The 11,348-nt window shown below is 41.4% G+C and overlaps 1 long non-coding RNA gene across 4 annotated transcripts; it reads right to left on the reverse strand.

Annotated features, from left to right (window-relative positions):
- Positions 238 to 11,229, reverse strand: LOC110396442. 4 transcript variants are annotated; one of them, XR_002436963.1, is made up of 5 exons: positions 11,166 to 11,229; positions 8,858 to 8,957; positions 7,717 to 7,838; positions 6,440 to 6,563; positions 238 to 785 (listed from the first exon to the last, which is right to left on the reverse strand). It is a non-coding gene; the product is annotated as an uncharacterized LOC110396442 (long non-coding RNA). The 4 variants fall into 4 exon arrangements; XR_002436962.1 differs by having other exon boundaries at positions 10,969 to 11,172; XR_002436960.1 differs by having other exon boundaries at positions 8,858 to 11,172.

The raw sequence follows: 11,348 nt of genomic DNA on the forward strand, positions 1-11,348 counted from the left end.
GGTACTGCATTTTCTGGTAATAAATAAATAAAATAAAAATAAAAAAAAACCCAAAACCCAAGGTAATCCTTATTTTTCAGACCAATGCACAAGTTTCATTTCAGTTTTCATAAAGATTCCTTGGTTCTTAATGAAAGCATCGAGTACCATATCAAGTTGTAGATATCTTTGCCAGTCATAGATTTTTCTGAGACCCAAATGAGTCATACGGACTCTGAAGCTATTTTTAACATTCTTATTTTCTTTGGGAGGTGAATTTAATTCATTTGCCTTTACAAATTTTTATCTAAAAAGAGTAGTGTGACCTTTCCACAAGTAGTACTATTAAGGAAAAAATGCCAGTGATCTACAATGTCTTATACAGCAAGTGATGTTTATAAATATGTTTTGTGAAGACTGTAATGAACTTGACTACAAAAACAATCTCAGTAAGGAAGTATTGTAACTACAAGTAAAATGAAGATGTATAGTTACATGCTAGGACTGCATCAATAAAACTCTGGGGAAGCACGGCTTCTTGCATCTAATTTTGAATGACGATGATTAAATTATTTTAGAAAGTTAACTGAACTGTAATGTATCATGTCTTCCTGAGGTGCTCACGGATGGGTGTAAATTCAGCCCTGCTCAGTACTGAAAGGGGCATTACAGTTTCTAAGCAGCTCTCCACATGCTTTCACCATTTATGTGTACAGAGAGCAATAGTAAAACAAGGTTGTTCCAGAATACACATCGAGACCACCATGCCAAACACCCGTAAACCGCTGACACTGTGCCATAAGTACCTGCAAGACAAAGACAAGTTGAGGTACTCAGAGTGTTGTGATATACTTACATTTTCAATTTAGAAGCTGAAAATTTGGCAGTTTGTTGAATGAAGTTTGCATTTAACCCAAAGTGCACATTCTTGCCTCTCAATGTATTTTTAGCATTTTCTATCAATGTCTGTTGTACTGTTTTGTGCAGGAGAAATACAAGATGTCTTCATTGGTCAGGTTTAGCTTTCTTTGCCAATAACTTGAAAAATATGATGCAGCCACCCTGCGTTCATCTACTAGAGCGCACACAGGTGGGTTTGGACTGGGGTTCTGCTGCAGGCTAGCTCCTTCACCAGATCAAACACCGAACCTACATGTTTGATTGTGAAATATTTTTGAAAAATAACATTTCGCGTATTATAGTAGTATTATCGTAAAAAATCATATTCCTTGTAACCAATAGATTTTCATGATGCCTTTCATTTAAAGGTTTGTTTATTCATTCGCCAGCTGAGGACATCAGTAGTCTAGTTAGCGCAGAGCTGTTTCACAATAACTATTCTGAAAAACATTCAAATGTCACGAGTAGATCTTTTTATTTAGGTTCTGTCTTGGTTCCCACTCCTAACTTTTAACAAGAATATTTCTTGATGCTTGTCATGCTCAGCTTTATTTTGGAGGGTAGAGAAACAGGCTTTGTCTTACTGAGTCGTTATTTCATCAACAGTGAAATAAAAATGGCTTTCTGAAAACATTTGTTAAAAAGGAGCAACAAAATGCTTAATAAGGTTCTTTAGGGAATCCTTCCTACACGGTAAATGATTCAGTAACTGCTCTGATCACCATGACAACATTTTCATTTGTTCTTCTGCATGTATGGTTTTCACTGGAACAGCAAGGGAGAGGAATATAGGACACACTGCTTAATTCTCAGAGGCTTTGTAAAAACTTGCATTTGTGGCTCATCATTAACACTCTCGTCTAAGATAACAAAATTGCCACAGCTTATTACAGTAGTGCAAATAGCTTGCTTTCTTCTTCTAATTAACATCTGAGGTCTTGAGACTGAAGCATTTCGCGATAGCTTCGAACATCACTCATTTTAAGAGCTGTATCTGCAAAAATTCAGTGTTTCTCAGAAAAGGTGACTGATTGGTTTGGACGTAAGATTTTTCTGCAAAAAGAGAAGAAAAAAAGCTTTTCTCGAAGTCGTTGTGAATGTACTGAATCCCTTATAAGTTTAATAGCTGGCTTCCCATGTTTTTGGTTTCTTTCATCATTTCATGAGTTTAAAAGAAAAATTATCTATTAGGGTGGCTTCGTGCTTCTGATGTTAAGGAAGGAGACACACTGAGTACTGTAAATTGTGTATTTATTATAGCAGATGTCTATAATGTACCTGAAGAAGTTAAAACGTATAAGCGTAACGCTTTGTTGGAAAACAGGAAAGCCTTCTCTAGTATCATTGCACCTTATTTGCTAGTTCCTTGAATGAACATATACTACCAGCAAACTGCTGGGGAAAAAATGTTAAAAATAAACCTAGAAGATAAGCAGTTCAAAATAATTGATATAACATCTTTGGATCACATAGGGATATACGTCCTTATTATAGAACACCATCAACACCATCAGAATATTGTCACTCTGATGAAAAGGACATCATCTGTCTTTTTTATGCCAACTTGGTCCAAAAATCAACATTTTAAAGAATGTCTTTTCCCCTAACTCCTCCAAACCATAAAATGTCCTTGTCGTTATTGTATTCTTTGCTGCTTTGACATTTGATTTAGATACTCTGCTATTGATATTTGAGTTTCATGCTCACTTTACCTCAAACTCTACAAACAAATACCTAAAAGTTCTTGAAGTTTTTTTTTCTAAAATTAAATAAATGCTCTTTCACAAAGTACAACATGTTTTCAAAAAATAATAAAAAAACCAGCCCTCCAGAATATGGCTTTGTCCAGGTTTTCTAAAGGCAGAAGCAGTGAGTTTTTATCCTCATCAAACTGTCTGATTTGGTTCCCAGTAACTCCAGTGAGAACAAGACCAGGCCAGGTACCCTTCCAGTGTTGCATTCATCTCTCTCAAGAGTTTTATTTCATATGTTGTTAGACTTGTTACTTGTGTATTTCAGGCCCGGGGAACAAATGCATGTTTGGTGTTAACAGTGTGAGTTGCAGCTGTCATCTCATGGAATGAGAAACTTGGAACAGAAGTTGGATTCAAGAACATTTTGACATTATTAGCAAGCCTCTTCACATTCCTTCTTCCTCATGTTTGTGCTCTGATGAAATAAGACTTCCCAAGGGTAGATTAACAGTAAATTATTATGTATCAATATCATCTGTGGGGCTGGCTGCTTTGCATTCCTTAGATTAATCTCCTTGTTTTATATTGAACTGAGAATGTAATTATTTCAATATTGAAACTATTTTCTACTCTACTGTATATCAAGTTCCTCTTCTTTGTTTCCTACACCATGCATTAAATGAGCAGCGGGCTGCTGGGCTACTGATAGTAGGTAGGATTTTTAAGCTCGGCTCCACAACACTATGGAGAAAGGAGATGAACAAATGAAGGTAAATTTAAGTTAAGCCATTCTGTATCACACTACAGATGAAAATAAATACAAACTTTGCTGTCAGTGACACAAAGGTAAATGCAGGAGCTGTTACCAACAGGTTCTGAGAGGCATTGTAACAAAGAACCTGTCAGCGAATAATGGGACAATGATGTTTTATTGCAATGACTTACAACAATACCATTAACTCTAGCAGAAGGAAAGAACAGTTAGGAACATTAATGCAGCAATTGTTTATCCAGTTGAATTTCTTTTGTGAAAGGAGGAACAAAAAATGGACTTTGAAAAGACCTGATGTATTGGTTTTCCTATCTCTTTTTTGTACAAAGATAAAAATCTGTATCCATATTGTCCTAGAAAATGCCACGGTTATGGCTCATCTTGGGGTTTGCATCAGAAGCTGGATTTGTTTCTTCAAAGAGACTAGAGGAGATGTGGGGGTAGGGGTGGTTCCTAAGAAATAGAGGTTTCTTGTACTGAAAAGTAATAATAATGAGTTTACGTCATTACACTGCCTTAAATAGTACTAGAAAGCGTGAAAAACAGCAGGCAAAATTACCAAAGTAAGTGCTATATGAAATGTTAAAGGCATCTGCATATTTAATCTTTGGGGAGAATGGTATTTGAAATATACATTGTGTATTTGCATCTAATTTAATTCAGGACTATGGCACGATTAAATTGAGTACATCTAAAAATACCAGAACTGTTACGGGAAGAACTCTTCTGTCTGTTATAGGAAGATGTATTTATGAGGGCGTGAAGCAGATTTTCACCACTCACTATTTGTGAACACACAAAAGGAGCAACTTTACCCCAAAATAGGCTTTTTTTTCCTTCCTAAATTTCTTTCATGAAGCAGAAATTGTACAGGATCATCTATGACTGCCACCTACTGATACACTGATAAACAGCCGGCTGAGACAGGAAAAAATATCACGCCTCAACTAGAATGACCTCCAAAGAGTATTTTAAATTACTGTATGTCAGACAGTGAGCACTTCAGTTTTCATGGTCTGCATTAGGTAAGGTATCACCTGTAATTTCTGAGTTGTGCTTCAGCCATGCAGTTCAGTTCCAGACTTCTCAATTTAGGAAACAATGAAAGTTGAATATGCAGTTTGGCTAAATAGGTCATAAGAAAGAAAAAATTAAAAAGAACAAACAAAAAATAACTAAAACTTTGTGGCAATCTTTGGGTGTGTCATGCTGTGTACTCCCATCTTAAACTGCATTTTCCAGTTTGAAACATTACTCTTCTTCATTACCAAAGTGCAACCAGCTGTGCCACTATTCCCCCTTCTCTCCCTTCATCAGTGATGTGGTTGCCCTGAGCCCTGGTACAATGAGCTTCTGGTAATGAATTCTGCTTTCCTTCCTCTTTGCAGAACTGTGTGAGAGCTTTCATGTGGCCGAGAGCTGCATTATTCCTTTGTTCCTGGCTTCCATTTTCTTGGGTGTGTTTTTTTTTTTTTTCAGTTTAATTTTGTTGTTGCTTTTGATGCTTGTTTAGTTGTTGTTTAATTTTATTTCAGAGTATTTTTTCCAGTTATTGTCGTCTAGGAAATACTTTTCCTTATACAGAGTATAAGTGTACAGACAGAATAGAACACAGGTCACCGCCTATGTTCAGAACAGCATTATACTGGAGATGCATGAGGCATCACACAAAAATCTGCCTGTTATGTATCCTCTCACTGTACTATACCCTGTTGTGCCTTTGAACTTTAGGCTGCGTACGACAGCCGTTTGTTCTTCGTATAGCACACTCTGAGGAGGTGCACTGTAATGTTTTTTTCTTTTCAGTGAAAGAAAGGGATGACCCAGACTTTTTGTTAACTTTGTATTTGTAGAAAAGGACCATTGTGACTTTTCAAAAATCTTTCAAGTTGCATTGGCTTTAAAAATCTTTACAGGGTAACTGCTTCTCTCCAGCAAGTGTAGCTCACTTGAATTTTGTCGGTAAAATTGTTCTTAACTTCCTTGTTGCAAAGACTTCCACCACCCTGGTTCTTGAACTGATTCTTGTCTGAGAGGTTTGCCTGAAGACAGCACAGGAATCTTCTATCATATTCACCAGAACACAACAGATACAGATTTCCAACCCACATATCTGCAGTGCTGATACATGAATGTAATCGTATCCATTTGACTACAGTCATATCCTCGGAAGATCACGTAAAAACTTCAGATGTTAAGATTTTTGTGAAAACAGTACTGAGAATATAAGGAATATCATAGCTAATATCCTCTTCAAGGTCTTTTCTGCTCACTCAGACTGTACATTTATGTTTGCTTCAGATTCCGGAAAACTGCTATAGAGAGTAGCTACTAAATATCTATTTGACAAAAATCAGAAGCCTGTAAAACAACAGTTCTGCTTATACCAGCTTAAAACAAAATGTTCGCAACAAGACTGAACACATTTATGGATATTAAAACAGTATCTGAAGACAAAAATATATTAAAAGATCATTAAAGTAGCTAAGTTAAGCAGTCATTTAAGAAATGTCAGAGCTAAATTTGCTTATGCATCTTCCATTTGCCCCTCTAATTTGTATGCACTACTATTACACACTTACATTGCAGGAATTCCCACAAGGCACGGTATAGGCAGCGCTCCGTTAATGAGCAGTTTTTCAATACTGTTTTGGCGTCTTTACTCACTATGTAGCCCCAGGCCTGATTTACTCACAAATTCTGCTTTCAGTGCAGAACTAGTCCCTGACGGACTTCGCTGTGGTGCTCATGACTGATTGCTTCAGAGAGTATCTCCACAGTACCCTGGAGGAACGAGAGCGTGGAACTACTCCTACCGTACAGTGGGAAGCTGAGGCAGAGGCTGAGTAGGACAGGTGAAATTGCCAGTCCCTCCCTTCTCAGAGTGCTTAGCTTTGTCAGTTCATAAAACAATGTTCCCACTTGCTCAAGCTTCAGCTACAACTCCTCAGCACTACAACTGGAGTGACTTTTGCAAGCCGAGTGCCCAGAAACTAAGGGAATAAAGCAATGTGCAATACTTTGTTTTGTGATTTTTGTGCTATCCCACAGAGGCAATGACAAATCCAAACCTCCTGAGCAGCAACGAACCTACCTTACCCTTGTAACACCGCTTCCTTCATGGTCCCACCTCATTCACATGGCATCTCTTGAAACAAATGAGTCAGCCATTTGGTGCATTCTCCTGCAGAGCACATCCATTCTAAGCACGGTAAGCACTGTGTGGGCAAAAGAGCCCTCAGTCACGTAAAAATATTTTTGTTAAGAAATAAGCCTGCATATTGCCTATCCAATGACAGTTAATAGTAAAATGACGATAAATAGCATGTAGCCAATCTGCCTTGTAATACCCCCAACAGCTGAACTCTCTGCCAGCCGTGTGATTAAAAAGCGTACTTGCTGCCACAGGTCTCAGCAGGACTTCCTGGAATGCCTAACCTTATATCCACACCCTCAAGCCTTTCTACCATTTGTTAAAAATAGCTGTTTGTGAGCTAGACACAAAGTACCTGACCCCGTGGCTGGCTGTTATTGGCTGATTATCAGCTATTTCAGGCTAATCCAGACCTCTGCAAGACATTCCCGTTTGTTCTTTGCCTATCAATATGTTGCTGCTACCATGCAGGCAGTTTTGAGTCTATTTCTATATTTTTGATCGTTGCGATCATGACAAGGAGTCATCTAAGAAGTGAAAATTATTATTGCTATATTGATCGATCTGGATCAATGTGCCGCTCTGCAAAACCATTTTGTGTGGGAGTTAGAATTCTTGTGCAGGTTAGGCTGATTCTGATTAACAAAAATAAAACTGAGCGACCTCTTCTTGCCAAAAGATTACAAGGATATTCTAATTTACCCCCCTCTACAATAAAGCATGGCGACTTGTTGTCACCAGGATGCTCATGTGACCCCTTCGTGAGAGGAAATGAAACGTGGAGCTCCATCTTTCCATGAAGGAAAGAGAGATGAGGAATGTGGATTATCTTCGTCCGAATATGATGCGAGAGCTGTTCCAGTGCCAGGTTCCTGCGATGCCAGTGGCAGGAAGACCCTACAGAACACTCCTGGATCTCAGAGAAGTCATTCTACACTGTGGCTCCAGCCACAAATCAGAGCCGTGTGCCAAAATGGTTAAAACTGCTGCACATGAAACATCCAGAAAGAAGAACAAGTTACAGTGCTGTCTTGCTGACATAAATCAGCAAAGCTTAAAGGCGTTGCTGCATATGGACACGAAATGCTAAAACTGAATTTTAAAAAAGGGGCCAGCAAAATAACAGACAGTTTTAGAGCAAACAAGTGCATTTTTTCTTAATGTTCTTAGTTAACTTCCTCAACTTTTCCAAAATTATTATTTTCGCCGAAACTTACCAAACAACTTTTCAAATTTCAGTGTGAGCCAGATTGTTGTCACTGCAGCGCTCAGCCCAAACAGCAACAGAGTGAAATAGCTTCAAGAAGCTCCGTTCTTCAATTGGGAAGCACAGGACAGCCTTCATTAAAAACAAACAAATAAATAAATTCCCCGAAATAAAACCAGTGCAACTTATGACACCCCCCAGTGCTCTAGTTTTGGTAGGTCTTACAGATCCTAGCTACAGGTTGTTTTAATATCAACCACATGAAGGGATTGCAAGATTTAGTTCTGTTGCAGCCAAGCCCTGAAGCACTGTGCTATTGCTATGGAGAGTCTGGTCAATGTGGTTTCTGTAAAGGAAATGCTGCCTTTTTGACCTTCTTAGTTCTTTGAATCTCTGAATAAGGGGGCACACAGAGTAGAATCACTAGTCATAATGTATCTGGATTTTTTTTGTGCCTAGTAAGTCTCCCTTGGGAGACTATTAAGGAAAGTAGCCCTGGGCAAAACATTGTTAGATGCTTGCTTCAATCCAGTGTACAAATGAGCACAGGCCTGATGCCACACCAGCTGCATACTGTGCGCTGTGCAAAGCTTTCTAATGGGATCTCACTTCCTCTCTCCACCAATCCTTAGTCTTGCCTGGTCACATACTGTTGACCTGTCTTTCCTGCTGCTAGCTGTATGAGCTGGCAGCCCTTCAGAGAGACAGCCTGCTTTCCAGAGGTCTGTTTTCACAGGAATTCCTTCGTCTGTCCTCAGCAGACCCCAAATATACTGACTCCATTAATAGCCAAGAAGAGGAGCCCAGGGACTCACCTGCTTCTGTACTTCACCCTGATCTGAAAGCAGAAAGGAGAGGCAGGGAGGCATTGCTTCCATTTGGGAAAATAAAACAAAATCTATATCTTCTGGAGATCGTAAAGAAGGAAAGGATTGGTAACCCTCGATATACACAGTGAACCTGTCTAGGTTTTGAGTGTAGGTTATGATAATTATATACCTAGGCCAACAAACATTAAAAATCAGAATGCTGTAGACAGGCTGATCATGGTACGCAACTGCAGCTCTGGTGTGTCAGAAAGGACAGTGCCCAGAGACATTATGCAAATTTAACAGAAGCATCTTGTGTTTGCAAGCAGCCTGGGGACTTACATTTTGGTCTCTTCTCTCTCCAGCTCCTGTGCCCAACATGCTGTGCTGTGCTTCATGTGCCAGAGGGACAATCCGAGTCTGTAATATCACAAGAGTGCATCTGCCCAGAAAGAGCAGAATGAAAATATGAGTATATGTTTTGACTGAGTGATACATCGTGAGTATATTATAGTATAGAAAGCAAGGTATTAAAGAATGTAATCCTCTGTATTGTCTGTTAGTAATTATAACTCCTGGACATGTTTATAAATAAGTTCCTAATTTCTCACCTGCCTATGGAGGAAACCTGACATTCTAAGTATGAGGAATTCAGACAAATGTACAGCAACGTTAGCTGTTGGACCTGCTGCTATTTCTGCAGCTGAACCTGCTGAAAGGCAAGGCAAGTGTAAATAGCCATTAATACCAATAGCATATTTGTGCAAATACTTTACCTAGTGCTAGTGTTTGCTGACAAATACACACTCGATTGCATATTAAATATGTTTACGTATGCAAACACAATAAAGCTGACATATTTCCAAGGTGTTTTTCTTTCTGTTTATATCCAACATACATATGATAAAGTCATTGATTTTCCTTCCAATGTCTTACTCCAGTTGAAAAGTGAATCTTAATTAAGCTGTGAGAAAGGACTTTAAACATTTTCCAATCATTTTCACAGCTTGAGTATTTCAAGAACAGAGTTAGACTTCTTTTCTACAAACTCAATCCTTTCTTTTAATTATACTTCACAGAGGTTCAATGACTAAATTATGTGTTTCTGATAGAATAGCTTCAGGAAGCATTCATTTAACCCTTAGGGCTATTACACAAAAACTTCTAGTTTATACATTAGCTTCTGAGAAGCTTATTTATCCACATTGCTTTTTCAGGTAGATTCACCATGCAGAAGGTCAAGGAGACCTTTTTCTTTGCTGTCTGTGTTCAGAAGGACCAGAGAGATGAACAACTTTGCAAGGTATCAGTAATCTTATGCTCTCTTTCATCTAACATTATTGAAACCTATCTGATCGGGGTGAGGTTACCCTCGTGGCTACATAGCTCCAGCAAGCGGTGGTTGTGGGTTAGATGTGAGATGGAGCTTGGACTATTAACAGCTCCTAAATGCCTTCCCAAAACCAAGAATATTACCATTGCTTCTTGGCCATCATCCTACCATGGTAATGACACCTCAGTTGTTTGAAGTCCTCCATGGGACTGTAGCCAATAACAGACTCCTTGCTGGAATAAAGTATTCCACTCAGAAACACAACTGGTTTTGAGTGCTGTCATGTTGATGCTGTTCTCTGCCAAAGTGAAGCACCTTCTTGTCTTTATTGGATGAATAAAGGATTGTTCTGGAAAGCAGTGTTGTTATTATACCATGCCTTTCTGAAAGAGACCCTCTGCAGATAACTGTAGTGTTGCACAAAGATTAACCAGAAGGTTGTTTCCTAGCTTTTCTGAGATGTGCTGAGTGCAAGAACGCAAATCACAGAGGAGAGCTTTCAGCTGCTGCTGTGCCTCCTGCATGCCAAGCACAACTGAGGGCAGCCATTCCCAGAGGTGGGACAGGCCTGCAGGACCTCACGGCTGTGAGGCCTTGCCATTAGCCACGTAGGAGGGCCGAGCTGCCACCAAGGGAGGAGCAGGCAGAATGGGGTCTGCTGCAGTCTGGGAGCTTGCTCCAGCTGCAGCGTCCCTCCTTCGGCTCTCTCTGTGGGACCACCACGTCCGTCAGCTCTACGCGCTGTACTGAGGCACCTTCACCGCGAAGTGCTCCCATTTAACTCAAGGCCCTTTCTCCTTTCCACGGAGCCATGAAGAGGCACAGAGGCAAGGCTGACAAAGCCCGGCACTGAGAATGAAATACCCTCGTGCAGCCGTGCCAAGGGCGCGCTGGGGACGCGGGGCTGTGGCACTGAGGCGGGCAGCGCACCCAGCAGCACAGCACGGCCCGCGGGCTCAGCGCTGTGCGGTGCCCCGGCTCTACGGTCGCAGGAGGATTTTTCCAGACGGCAGCAATCTGGAACGCAGCGCGTGTGTGCTAGCAGAGCGATGTGCCGGTAGACAGCCCCTCCTCGGCACGGTTATATAAGGATCTCACGTCACCGCTGATGTTTTGGTACCGTGCGTAAATAAAAGTTGCAGTGAGGAGCGGGGCCCTCAGGGGGTTTCCGCGCCGTCCGAGGCACAGCTCGCTGCCGGCGGCGGGAGGAGCCCCGCGGCAGCCAGGTGCGCGGCTGCTGCCGGCTGCTCCTCGCCGCACCCTGCTTCCCCGCCGCGCCCGTGCACAAAGCGACGAGAAGCCCCGCTCCCCCGGCACCTCCCTGAGGGAGAGCACGCCGCTCTCCCGCCGCGCCCCCCGCCCCGCCGGTCCCAGCCTCCCGGGGCCGCGCCGCCCCGCGGCATTCTGGGGGCTGTAGGCGGCCGCCGCCGCCGCCCGCGCCTCCGCCGCCCGCCGGGGCTGGGGCGGGACTGCAGCTCCCGGCGGCCGCGGGGCAGCGGA

The sequence above is a fragment of the Numida meleagris genome, chromosome 3 (assembly GCF_002078875.1).
Source record: "Numida meleagris isolate 19003 breed g44 Domestic line chromosome 3, NumMel1.0, whole genome shotgun sequence".
In the NCBI taxonomy this organism is placed as follows: domain Eukaryota; kingdom Metazoa; phylum Chordata; class Aves; order Galliformes; family Numididae; genus Numida; species Numida meleagris.